The following is a 12,850-nucleotide window of genomic DNA, read 5'->3' on the forward strand; positions in this document are numbered from 1 at the left end:
CCAAAGTCACGGAGCTAGCAAGTGGAGGAACTAAATCGAAACCCAGGTGGTCTGACTTCTGAGTTATTGGCCACTGTACTGTGCCACCTTCCATTTTATCTGCTGTGTTCTCTTTTTGCTCATTGGCCAGCTGCTCTTGTCAATTTTTGACCATGTATTTGCAAACCTGTGTTTTCTCTTCTCCTTTGTGTTGTGGTTGGGTGCTCAATTGCTGAAGAGGCCTGGAGAAGGTTCAGCAGGAGAGGTATATGAGCAATAGATCCCCTCCAAGTCCTGCTGGAGAAAAACTTGATCTGGAGATCTGCCTCTCTGTTGAATGGGACCTGGTGATTTTAGAAGTTTTTAAAAAATGTTATTTATTTATTTATTTTGAGAGAGAGAGAGAGATAGACTGAGTCTCAAGTAGGCTCTGCGCTGTCAGCACAGAGCCCAGTGCGAGGCTCAATCCCACAAACCATGAGACCATGGCCTGAGCTGAAATCAGGAGTCAGACACTTAACCAACTGAGTCACCCAGGCACCCCAGGACCTGGTGATTTTAAAGGAGCATCATAAAGAATGGGAAGCCAGGGTGTGCTGAGCCAATTGCTACTGGCTGGTTTTCCAACTCTGCATCTAGTGGCTTCCTGTAGTTTGAAATTGGCCATAGTAGGAGTACTTACACCATGGAAACTGGTAAACTGTACAGATCATGCCCTCCCCTCAACTAGAGCTAGTAGTTAGACGTTTACTAGCACATCCCTGGAGAAGACTGAAAGTCACCAAAAATCAGTTTAGATTCAATTTCTTTGCAACCAGCAAGATGTCCCTGCTCTGGAGGCAGGCTCCCGGATCCCAGCCACAGTCACTCCCTGGGTCCCCTTATCCATCCACACTGTTCTCCTCTGCCTTCTCAAATTCCATTCTGAAGCCGCCTCCATTCTTTCCATCTCCATCCCAATGCTTCAGCCCACTTATGGACTCCCCTCTAGACGGTAGTAACAGCTTCCTGACTTGTGCCTCTGGACCAAGTCTTGTTCTAACTAGCAACTGTCAACCCCCTGCTTAACCAAGGGGGTGGGGCTGTGATCTTTCTAGAACACAGGTTCCATCTATGGTCAGTCACCTATTTTAAAAGAAGACCTTAGTTTGTTGTTGAAACCTTTCAGAATTGGCTTCTGCTCTTTCTGTCCTGCTTCACCTTGGGCCGTTCCTCTAGTCTACCCTACATTTCAGCCTCACTGAGCTCTGCTGATGGAAGGGGTCACTCTAAATCCCTAAAGGATTTTGCGCAGAGCGTGATAATCCCACTCATCCCATTAGGTTGAAATCTGTGTATTCCCATACCTTCATCTGGTCTGTGTGGTCTTTGAGTACCAGGAAGATGTCTTACTCAACTTGGTCACTGTTATAGATATCTAGAGGTTTGTTTACGCATTACCACTCCTTCATCTTTTGCAGGGAACTGTTTATCTCACCCCTACTCCTGTACCATTTCTGTGGTTCTATGGGGCAGCCTCTTTGAACCTATAGCCAAGACCTTGGCTCAAGATGGACGAAGCAGGGTCTTCTTTGATATCTCAGAACTAGAAGAGAGTAAAAAAATGGAGAGAGCAAGCTCCCTTTCTTGATGCTGGGATGTAACATGTCCTGTTCCATGAACTGCTGGCAGTCATATTCTGAAGTGTGCATCCAGGATAAAGGAACCCAATCTTCAGTGGAAGACACAACCTGCTGATGTAGAGCCAAGCATAAATGAGAAGTTGGGAAAGAGGGATTGCTGGCAGGGGTCTGTTCTCGAGGTTGGGCTCCCCTTAAAGTGCTATGATACCACGGCGCCTTTCTAATAAACAGACACGTTTGTTTAAATTAGTTTGGGTTGAAATTCTCTAGCAACCTTGATGAGGTAGACAGAATAATTCCTGCCCCAAGATAGCTATGTCCTAATCCCTGGAATCTGTGAATATCTTACATTACACAGCAAAGGGGAATTACGGAGCAGATGGAATCAAAGTTGCTAATCAACTGATTTTTTTTTTTAAGTTTATTTATCCTAGAGAGAGGCAGAGGCAGAGAAAGAGAGAGAGAGAGAGAGAGAGAGATTAAGAGAGAAATAGAGGATCCCAAGCAGGATGGATCCCAAGCAGGCTCCACACCAGCAGTGTGGAGCCAGATGTGGGGCTTGAACTCACGAACCCCGAGATCACGACCAGAGCCAAAACCAAGAGTCAGACGCTCAACTGACTGAGCCACCCAGGCACCCCAACTAATCAACTGATTTTAAGATAGAGAGATTATGCTGCATTCTGTGAATGGACCCAGTGTCATCACAGAGCTCCTTCAAAATGGAAAGGGGAGACAGAAAAGGAGGTCAGAATGATGTGAGTAGGATTCCACTGGGCATTGCTGACTTTGAAGACGGGGAAAGAAACCATGAGGACACAGGCAGCCTCTACAAACTGGAAAAGGCAAGGGAACAGATTCTCCCTGAAAGTCTCCAGAAGGAACGCAGCCCTGCATTCCTTGATTTTAGCTTTATAAGAACTACGTTGGACTTATATCTATAAAACTGTAAGACAATAAATACATTTGTGTTCTTTTAAGCCACTAAATTTGTTACAGCAACACTAGAAAACTCATTCTCTCTAGCACCCTTATAATCACTGAGAACATCTCTACTCTTAGTACCTTAAACTTCAAAATTCCTTTCTCTGAACCCTTGTTTCCATTTTTTTGTTTGCTCTGTGTTCTTAGCGTGTTCTTTAACTATTCTTTATGATCTTTAGTCTCTGCACACACATATTTTATTTCTTCCTGCTTGTGCAAATCTTCTGGCAGAGTTGTTAGCATATGGAGAGGCATCCACCAGAGTAACAATAGTAAGAGTGGTTTTTACTAGTAGTAGACCAAAAGGTTCTTTACCTCTACAGGACCTAGAAAAATGCTTCTAAGTAATTCTTTAGGAAAACTTTGTGAAATTGAATTAACGTGTTGACCAAAACCTGCCCCCACCCCCCAAAAACCCAAAATACATACACACACAAAACACTAAAAACAAAACAAAACAAAACACCCACCACCCATAAAAACAATTCCTTAAAATTTCTGGCAAGTATTAATTAAAAAAAAAATTAGAAATAGTAATTAAAACTGCTCAACCCCCCCTTTTAAGAGTAAATTATAAAACAGCATCACCATAAATGCCTTATATCTCCTGCGAATTACTTTTTGAGAATTCAGACGTTTGATCTTTATCTTTCCTCTCTGGCTTTTCATCTTTAAATACGAGATATACTGGTTTCAGTCTTGTGATGTTTTAGTGACAAAGTGAAACACTAGGTTTCTTAAAGGATGAAATGGACCATGAGTATATATAAATTATTTAATTAAAAACTCCCAATTTATATTCAGCTGACCAAGTTGTATGTCTTTAAGAACTTCATATTGATTTTAATTTTATATTTGTCAATATTTTAAATGAAAAAGATACCCTTTGGCTCAAGAGATTTTGTAGCCTTTCCTTCTCTAGGGTTTTCATTGCCTCCTGAAGCCCATCTCAAAGATCTTTGTCATTAGTGTGGGACCGTCCTATAAGAGCTTGCGAAAACTCAGAATATGATTAAATGTTGTAAATAGTAACTGAAGTTTTAATGTGAAATGAGCATTTTATTTAAACTAAATTCAGGGCTCTGCATGAGCCTGCTATAGATGGGTTTAGCTTAATGTGCCTGGGTTTTCATGAACAGATCACTGAAATGAAAGGGCATATAGTGAAGTTTGCAGCCAGGCTTGGGGGCTGGGACTCAGATCTCAGTTCAATGCAATTTGTGATCTTAAGCAAATTATTTGATCCTTCGGTTTTACGTTATTATTACTATTATTATTTTTTTTATCGTGGGATGCTTCTAATATGTAAGAATAATATGGCAAACTCACATCTAGCTTTAACAAATCTTAACATTTTGCCATATTTGCTATGGGTCTTTTTTTTTTTTTGGTAAGAAATAAAATATTGTGGATCTCTGTAAAACCTGTCTCCTCCCCCTCCCCCACCCTAGTTCTTTCCTTCTCTAGTCAATAACTTCTGTCACGAAGGCATTGAGTGTCATTTTTATGCTTTAGACAATCTTACATGTTTTTCAAGTCTGAATAAATGGTATCCTCCTGTGCATATAATTTTTCAATATATTTTATTTTATTATCAATATAATAAATTTTCCTTCTTTTATATAATATTTTGTTTTTGAGGCTTATCCATGTCAATGTAGCTCTTATATATTCATTTGAAATGCTTTGCCATTTTCTGTTATACAAATATATAACAGTTTATTTTTCCATTCTCCTTTCAATGGATTCTGAAATTGTTTCTAGTTTTTCACTTTTAGAAAAAAATGCTGCAGCAGACATTTTTCTACATGACCGAGGGAGAGGGTTTCTAGGCTAGGAGCATAGCTATGGAATTGTTAGGACTTAGCACACATACATCTCAAACTTTCCCTGATCTCGTCACATTGCTCTCCAAAATGATCGGCACAGTGGCTGCTGTGTAAGTCCCGTTTCTCCACATTGTCACTGGTCCAGTGGTCCCCCAAACCAGCCCTTGGTTCAGTGACGTCCTAGAAGGACTCACAGCACTCAGAAATAGTTTCTACTCATGGCTATGGTTTATTACAGGGAAAGAAAACAAAGCAGGATCCACACAGAAAAAGGGCACAAGGGACCAAGTCTGGGGACAGCAGGTGTGAGCACCCAGAAGTCCTCTCCCAGTGGAACTGTACAGGATGTGCTAATTCCTTTGACACCTAATGGTAGCAATAGGTATGACGTATTGTGTGTCCAGGGAAGGCCTAAGGGTCTGGAGATTTTAATGGAGGTTGATCGTAGAGGCACATGTTGCCTTTGTGACTAGCTCTAGTTACTGAAACTCCAGATCTGCAGAAGGGAAGTGGCTGTTCACCAAAAATCACAGGGTCTGCACAAATTACCTAGACAGCTGGTGTAGCATGGTTAGAGTATATAAAATGCCTTATCACTTAATATCATAAAGATTCCAATAGCTCAGTTCCCAGGGACCAGCCAGAGGCTAGACACGCAAGCAGGCCCTCCCGAGAACGTGTAAGATTTAGGCAGTCAGGCCTGCTGAGTTAATTTTTCTGCACACTTGCCAACTTGATATTTTCATTCTAAACTTTTAATCAGTTTGAGGGGTGTGAAATAGAATCTCATTAGTATTGTAATTTGCATTTTCTTGATTACAGGTGAGACTGAGTGAGTTGTCTGTTCTTCTGTGAGTTGTTCATTTTTAGTACCCTTTCTTTTCCCCGTTATAGTTTTGGTCTTTTCCTTATTGACTTGCAATTCTTTCCACATTTTGAATATTAATCCTATGGTGGATACGTGTTGCAAGTATCTTTGCCCCATCTATAAATTGACTTTCTCTTATACTCCCAAGTTTTTTAAAAAAAATTTTAAATGTTTTTATTTATTTTTGAGACAGAGAGAGACAGAGCATGAGCAGGGTCAGAGAGAGAGGGAGACACAGAATCCGAAGCAGGCTCCAGGCTCTGAGCTGTCAGCACAGAGCCCAATGTGGGGCTCAAACTCATAGACCATGAGATCATGACCTGAGCCGAAGTCGGATGCTTAACCAATTGAGCCACCTAGGCACCCCACTCCCAGTTTTTTGAGTTATTTTTTTATGAACTTGTGTTGAATATTATTGAATGATGTTTCTTTATTCACTGATGTATTCATTTCTTGTGGCTGCTGTGACACATTACCACAGACTTGATGACTCAAAGCAATAGAAATTCATTCTCCTCCTCCAGTTTTGGTGGCCAGAAGTCTGAAATTAAATTGTCAAAAAAATAATAAAATTTAAAAAAAAAATAAATTGTCTGCAGGGTGGGTTCCTTCTGGAGGCTTTACAGGAGAATCCATTCCACGCCTCTCTCCTATCTGCAGTATTTGCCAGAAATCCTTGATCTTCCTTGGCTAGTAGTTGCATTAGTCTAATGATGGAATCTATTTTCCTGTTGCCATCTCCTCTGCCCTGTCTTCTCTTTATGTTTTTTATAAGAACACATCATTGAATTTAGGGCCCGGATAATCCAGGATGAAGTCCTCATCTCAAGACTTTCTTAATTATGTATGCAAAGACTTCTTCCAAATCAAATAAGATTCACAGGCTTGGGGATTAGGGAAAGGACATATCTTTTGGGAGACCACCGTGCAGCCCACTATAATTGAGATGACCCTTTTTTTCTTCTTTAATCTGTTAATGTAGTAGATTATATCTATATTCTAACATCAAACCATCCTTGCATTCACAGGATAAATCCCAGTTGGCTGTAATGTTTTTATAGCTGCTCTCTCTTTCTCTGTATGCGACAGAGCCAAATTCAATTTCCTTATATTGTATTTAGCCTTTTTGCCTCTGTGCTCATAAGTAAGATTAGACGATAATTTACTATAGTCTATATAGTTAAAATATAGTTAAAGTGTTGTCTAAATATAGTTACTATATTTTCTTATCCAGCTTTGATTTCATGGTCTGATGAAGTAATTCAGGGCCTTCCCTCTTTCCTAGTTATTGGAATAGTTTGTGTAAGGTGGGAAAACTTGCCTATCACAGCCACTTGACTTTAACTGAGGCTCAGTTTCCTCATAAGTCAAATGAGGAGAATGCTGGCACCAACCCTGGGGATGGTCAAGAAGATTTGAGATAAGGCTTGCGGTGAGGGGGCTGGCACCCGGGAGCCCTCTATAAGGTGGGCTGTTGGTAGTGCAAGTGACACCTGTTCTAAACAACGCCTGATTTTGCAGCTGTTGATGCCTCCCGAGACTGTCCTCTCTTGAGATACCTCTGATGTTTGCCCAAGTTCAAAGTGAGAAGTGGCTGGTGTAGAGGAGAGAACATTGGACTGGAAGCCAGAAGGGCTGGTGTGGCTGTTAACTACCTGGGCGGCATTGATCAAAGCACTTGTTTTGTACCTTTCTGCTTTTAGACAGTTTTCTTTTCTGTTTTCAAGCAATTTTGTCTCTACTGCTTCCAGGGGGTCAGCATGAGTAACTTCCAGGCAGATTCTCTTTTATAAAAATAGCTCCAAATCCCACGAAACATTCCTAAGAGGCTTTGCTGCCTATAACAGACAAGAAACTGTCTGTTAGTGGATCAAGCAGATTTAATTTGCCTTTCAAAAGTGTTCAAGTTTGATTAAGAACAACATTTAATGAATAATAAAAGCTACTGTTTGTTGACATCCTATTCTGTTCAAGGTACCCTGCTGAGGTCACTAGATAAATTCCACCAGCCCCCTGAGTCCTCATTTTATCAATGGGACACCAATACTTGGAGAGGTGAAATAACGTGCCCCAGGTCACAGAAATGCAAACATTTATTTAATCCTTGCATTCATTTCCATAATCTCACCAAGCCACAGACTTGCCAAAAAGTAGCTGATGGAAGTCCCAGAAGGTGTCACTCAGAGAAGAGACTGGGTGCTCCAGACATCTCTGAGCAGCCAGTGTAGTGATCTGGGGTCTGTCTGAATGGTGGCTGGAGCATCGTGGCGCCTGCTGGGTGAGTGACGTACTTACTGATCACTCTTTACTACGTGCTGTTTGCCATGCAGAGAGCTCCCATGTGCATTAACTCACTTGATCTGAGCATCCGTGCTAAAGAAACAGAGACAACTGAGCTCATTCAGAAGGATCCAAAGCACTACGTCAGGCTATTTGTCTCAAGTAGTCACTGCTCTACTCAAAAAATGGGAGGAGAGGCATTAAAAACACGAGTTTGTTGCTAGCATAAGTGAAGATCCTAACCACACCCAGCTTCATTGGAAATCTGACACCTAGAATATGATGATAATGGTTCAGCCTGCTCCAAAGGTCAACAGAGCCTTCTCTGGCGTCCTGAAAGCTATGAGGACTGATTAATGGGCCTCATTAGTCAGTGTAATCGGGTATTATGAAAGCTGCAGCTCCTGCCACGATGGGAATATCAGGTGCCAACTCAAAGGTGCGGATGGACCCTGTTATTAATAAGGTGCTCTCAAAAATTGCAACCTAACTCCTATTCGGGTTGGTTAAAGGAGAAATGAAAACAAATCGGATTGTCAGATTGGGTAGCACCTTACAACTGGTGGAAAGGATTCAGAAGAAGTCACTATCCAGTCGCAGAAGCCTTCCCTGTTCATTTTCTTAACAGTGGTAACGAGGACAATAGATGCAAAAGGAATGACTTGGTAATGTTGGATGTCATCTTGAAGCCTTTTTATCACAGAGTGCCAGGGTGTCTACGAGCCTGGCAGTATTGCTTCTGGAAGGCAAGTCCTTAAGGAGTCAGGATGCTTTAACTGCTATTTGTTTAAAATAGCACCTTGCCCTTAACTAACCTAATTTCTGGGGCCATGTCTTTGGCCTTTCAGAATGACCCATACGGAATTTCTTTGGGGTGATCGCTATGATACATTGCTCTCATTAGAGGTGGTTTCATAAGTATTTATTGAAGGACTCTGAGATTCTGGGGTTGTAGAGTGTGTCGGATTTGGGTCTGTATTCCCACATGCATGGGAAAATTGGCTGAATGTATAGTAAAGTTCTGGAATCGAAAATTAGTCCAGATTGCTTTCTGTATCTGCGACAGGGGCTAGGTGCTCTCTGGGATGCAAAGAGGCAGAAGACATGGTCCAGCCCTTCAAAAAGCTGAGGATGAGGATGAAAACCAGCCTTCATGTCAAGTGCCACTGCCATTTGGTTGGCTGGTTGGTGGTGGATGCCTGGAGGGCAGTGTTGAGACAATGTTGAGACCTAGTCTGGGATCAGTGGGAAAAACACTGTGCTCAAATCTAACATCTATCGTGATCAAGGACGTGGGAGATATCACGATGCAACATATTTTCCATCCCCAGCTCAAAAAGCATAAATAAACACAGTGCAACATAGCTGGTGTCAGGGAGCACAGGAATATTTTGATGATACTTGGTGGTAGTTCCATTGGGGGTAGGAATACCTTCCCCCTTTAGGGCCGGGGGTTGTTCTAGCCCGCTGAGGACAGACTGATGCACATCTTGAGGAAGGATGTGAGGTTGCCGTGCAGCTCAGGCACCCGTGATGGCAGCTGGTTCATGGAGATGCTTCCGAAAACGAGGTAGAATGGCGCTGTGGTCGCCTTGTAACTGGTCACGCACCTGCTGCCCAATGCCGACAAGCCCCAGACGCTGCTGGGTCCTTATGACTTTGCAGAATCTGTCACATAGAAGAGCTTGCCTTTTAGAATCAGATGAAGGGGTTTTGGTTCTTATATCCAAAAGGTAGCTTTGAGAAGTCCTCCGGGTGTGTGGAGGGGGCCCGGATTCTGATGGGGACTCGTACACACTGGGAAGCTTACAATGCCACCCAGCATACAGAATTCAGAACAAGACTGACATGAAACCATAATACAACTGCGTTTTCAAAATGACACGGAGCTTGTATACATGCTGAAATTTAAATGGTTTCTTGCTGGATTTTAAAATTTCTTTGCTTTCTCCCTGCTTAGCTGGTACCCTGCATACTTACTTGTTTCACTCCTTGGAGATTCAGTCCTGGCTGTAGACCTACCTGTCAGACAGGTTCGGGAGTGGCAGGACAGAAAAACAGCACTTTCTGTCATCCTTGTGGCCATACCCATATTCACTCCAAGTTCTCACAAGCCCTGAGCAGCCTGCCTGCTTGGCTGAAACTAAGCATTGGGGAAATTCCTTGGCCCTAAATAATTGCCGTTGTAACATTCTGAAAAGACCGATTTCTCCCCTTACATTTCAACAGATGCAGAGAATTAATTCCACCTGCCACCGCATCCTTGAATAAAGAGGTCATTCGTAGACAGCACTTCTCGCATCCACTCATGGAAGCACAGAGTGTTCATGATGTCTGGTGAGTACCCATCCAGAGGGGAGAGGCTGGAGGGCTGGATGGCAATGCTCTCCTTGCCTCTGACTTGTTATTTTCCCAAGTGATGTCAAAAAGCTTGTCTTAGCCTTCCTGTTCATTAATAAAACTCCTGGCTGAGACACACTCATGCTGACCATTAGACTCAACACGTGTTTCTTTTTGTTTTTATTTTTTAAGAAATTCTTTTTTATTAAAAATTTTTTTATCTTTATTTATTTTTGAGAGAGAGACAGCATGTGAGCAGGGAAGGAGCGGAGAGAGAGAGGGAGACACAGAATCGGAAGCAGGTTCCAGGCTCTGAGCTGTCAGCACAGAGCCCGACGCGGGGCTTGGATGAACTGTGAGATCGTGACCTGAGCCAAAGTTGGTCGTTTAACCAACTGAGCCACCCAGGCGCCCTCAACACATGTTTCTTGCCTACGTGTCCTGCCCTAGGCTGGAGGTTGAGAATCCCGAGACAGCATCTGTCCTGGGTGTCTTGCAATCCAGTAAGGAGGGGAGATACATAAATACCTGTGCGCCCGTACAGTAAGGACTGTCCTGGAGAGGTGGACTCCAACTCCTACTTTACTTCTTTCTCTCATATTTGATAATCCATCTAGTAGGAAGGCACATTAGCATCGAAGATATTCCAGATCTGCCCACCTGTGCTCAGAATCCTCTGATAGATCCCCTTTTCCCTCTTTGCCAAAACCTAACATCCTGAGAATGTCTGCAGCCTGACCCCCCGGGGTGTTTCAGAACATGGTGTCTTACCCTCTGCTCCAGCCAAATGTGCCCGGCACTTGGTAGGCCCTCAGTGAGTATTTGCCGGATGAATGGGTGATTTGAATGACTGCATCACTGCAACATTGTGTGGGAGCAGGGGGTGACTATCACAAGGGACAGGTGGGGATGTCTGAAAGGTTTCAATCACGAGGACACCACTTCTCAGCTGGGTGTTTTACAGGCCAGATGGCTGGTGAGGACGGGAGCAGCTGGGTTACTTTCAGGCGGTGGGAACAGCAGTCAGAAAGGCACAGGAGGCTGGCAGAGAAAATTTAAGAGAGCATTCTTGTTCAGTGACAATTTCATGACATCTAAGTGTCCTGTCTCCAGACTCTTTATCTTACATGACTCATCATATCCTTATAAAGTCTGAGGTTTTTGTAGTCTTAGCTTAATCTGAGTCAAGTACTGCTCTGAAAACCAAATTCCTATCGGAAGATTTAAATTTGATGCTGGCAAATATGGGGTGTTCTCACCCATTCTAGACAGATTCCTAAGATAGTCAAAGGCATAAATCTATACACAGAAAGAGGTATAGCTAGAAATCCAGAGACTCAGATTTGTTGGTATTGATTCTCACAGAGAAAGGGAATGAAAATATCAGTTAGGGTGGCTGGCTGGTGGAGGTGGGGATCCTCCCACCCTCAACCTGACGTTTTTCAGAGAAGCTGAGTTTGACAGAAGAGACAAGGGGCTATCTGAAATGTAGGCTTGGCCCTTTTAGTCCACAGGGACTCCAGCATCATGGATGAAGTGATACCATTCAAATTTCTTTAGGATTCTAAAGAAAATTAAGTAAAATGTCCAGAATTCAACGTGTGATATTGAAAAAAACAACAAAAACTCTACCAAGATGGGGCGTGAGAAAGCACTAGATTTTGAGGTCAAAACCTGGGGTTAAAATCCTGGCTCCACCCTTTGGACTTTGGGCCAAATGACTCTTATGAGTCCAGGTTGTCTCCATGATAAACGATAGGTCCAGTGTGTGAAACGGCCCAATATAAGCGCTCAAAAATTATTAGTGAAAACGGAATCTGGAAGTTATAATTCAGGCCGACATGCATGAACAAAAAGGAAGCTAAACAAAAGGAAGCTAAACAAAAAGGAAGCTAAATCTAGAAAATATTAGTCAAAGTGATGGAGGGCAAAGATTACAGAAAGAGATGCCAAGGACTAGAGAACAACATTTTGTATTTTCTAATGTTATTGATGAAGTTGGTATTCATTATTACAACACTGATTCACTTGGGATTGAAAAGGGATACCATATGCCTTGCTGCAGGAACGAAGTCATAATTCATTACAGTTAAAATAAAATCATTAGGATGACATATTACCAACATAAGGAACACAGTCACAAAGCTCTAGAAAAATCAACAATTCGTGAGCAAGCTTTCGTGGGTAGAAATGCATGAGTGATTGTGATACTGTGGCTCCTTCTTTATCCCAGGGGTTTGGGAAATATTTTGGGGGCTTTGGGTTGGTAAGACCCCTGTATTCACATGGAAGTATGAGGCAGGATATTGAATTTACAGAATGTAGTTCACTGGCTTTGAGTATGGCTTGCAAGGGAAATAGATTTCTTTGGCCATAAAGTGAGATAGGTCGTGCAGATGAGAATGCTTCCCAAATTGCAAAGTACTAGAAACATGTTGGTTCGTTTTCACTTTCTACCTTCCAAAATTATTCACAGACTAAACGAGACAGTGTCTACCTAGAGATGCCTTGTGGCTGATGTCCAGTGCGGAAAGATGTGCGGGAGAATGCATGGGAACCTTCATTAACTTGGAGGAGGATGGGAAATTGGGGAGGATGGAAAATCGGTGCCACTATTTTGGGGGGCTATTTGTCAGCTTTTAGGGAAACTGAATATACACATACTCAAAGACTCAGCAATTCCGGGTTGAGGAAATTTCTTGCCTACATCAAGACTTGCATACAAGGATGTTTACCACAGCATTGCCTGTAATAACAAAGGTTTGGAAATAAGCTAATAGCCAACAGTAAGAGGAATTGGTAAGTGTGGCAAATTCATAAAATGGAGTATCATAGAGCAGTTAAAAATAATCATCTATTTATTAATCAAGCCCAACAAAAAGCCCAACAGAGAAAAAAAGACTAAAGACTTGAATAGTCACTTCACTCAGTGATTGATAAATGTATAA

This window comes from Panthera pardus, unplaced genomic scaffold, assembly GCF_024362965.1.
Source record: "Panthera pardus isolate Hobbes unplaced genomic scaffold, ASM2436296v1 HiC_scaffold_22, whole genome shotgun sequence".
Lineage (NCBI taxonomy): Eukaryota > Metazoa > Chordata > Mammalia > Carnivora > Felidae > Panthera > Panthera pardus.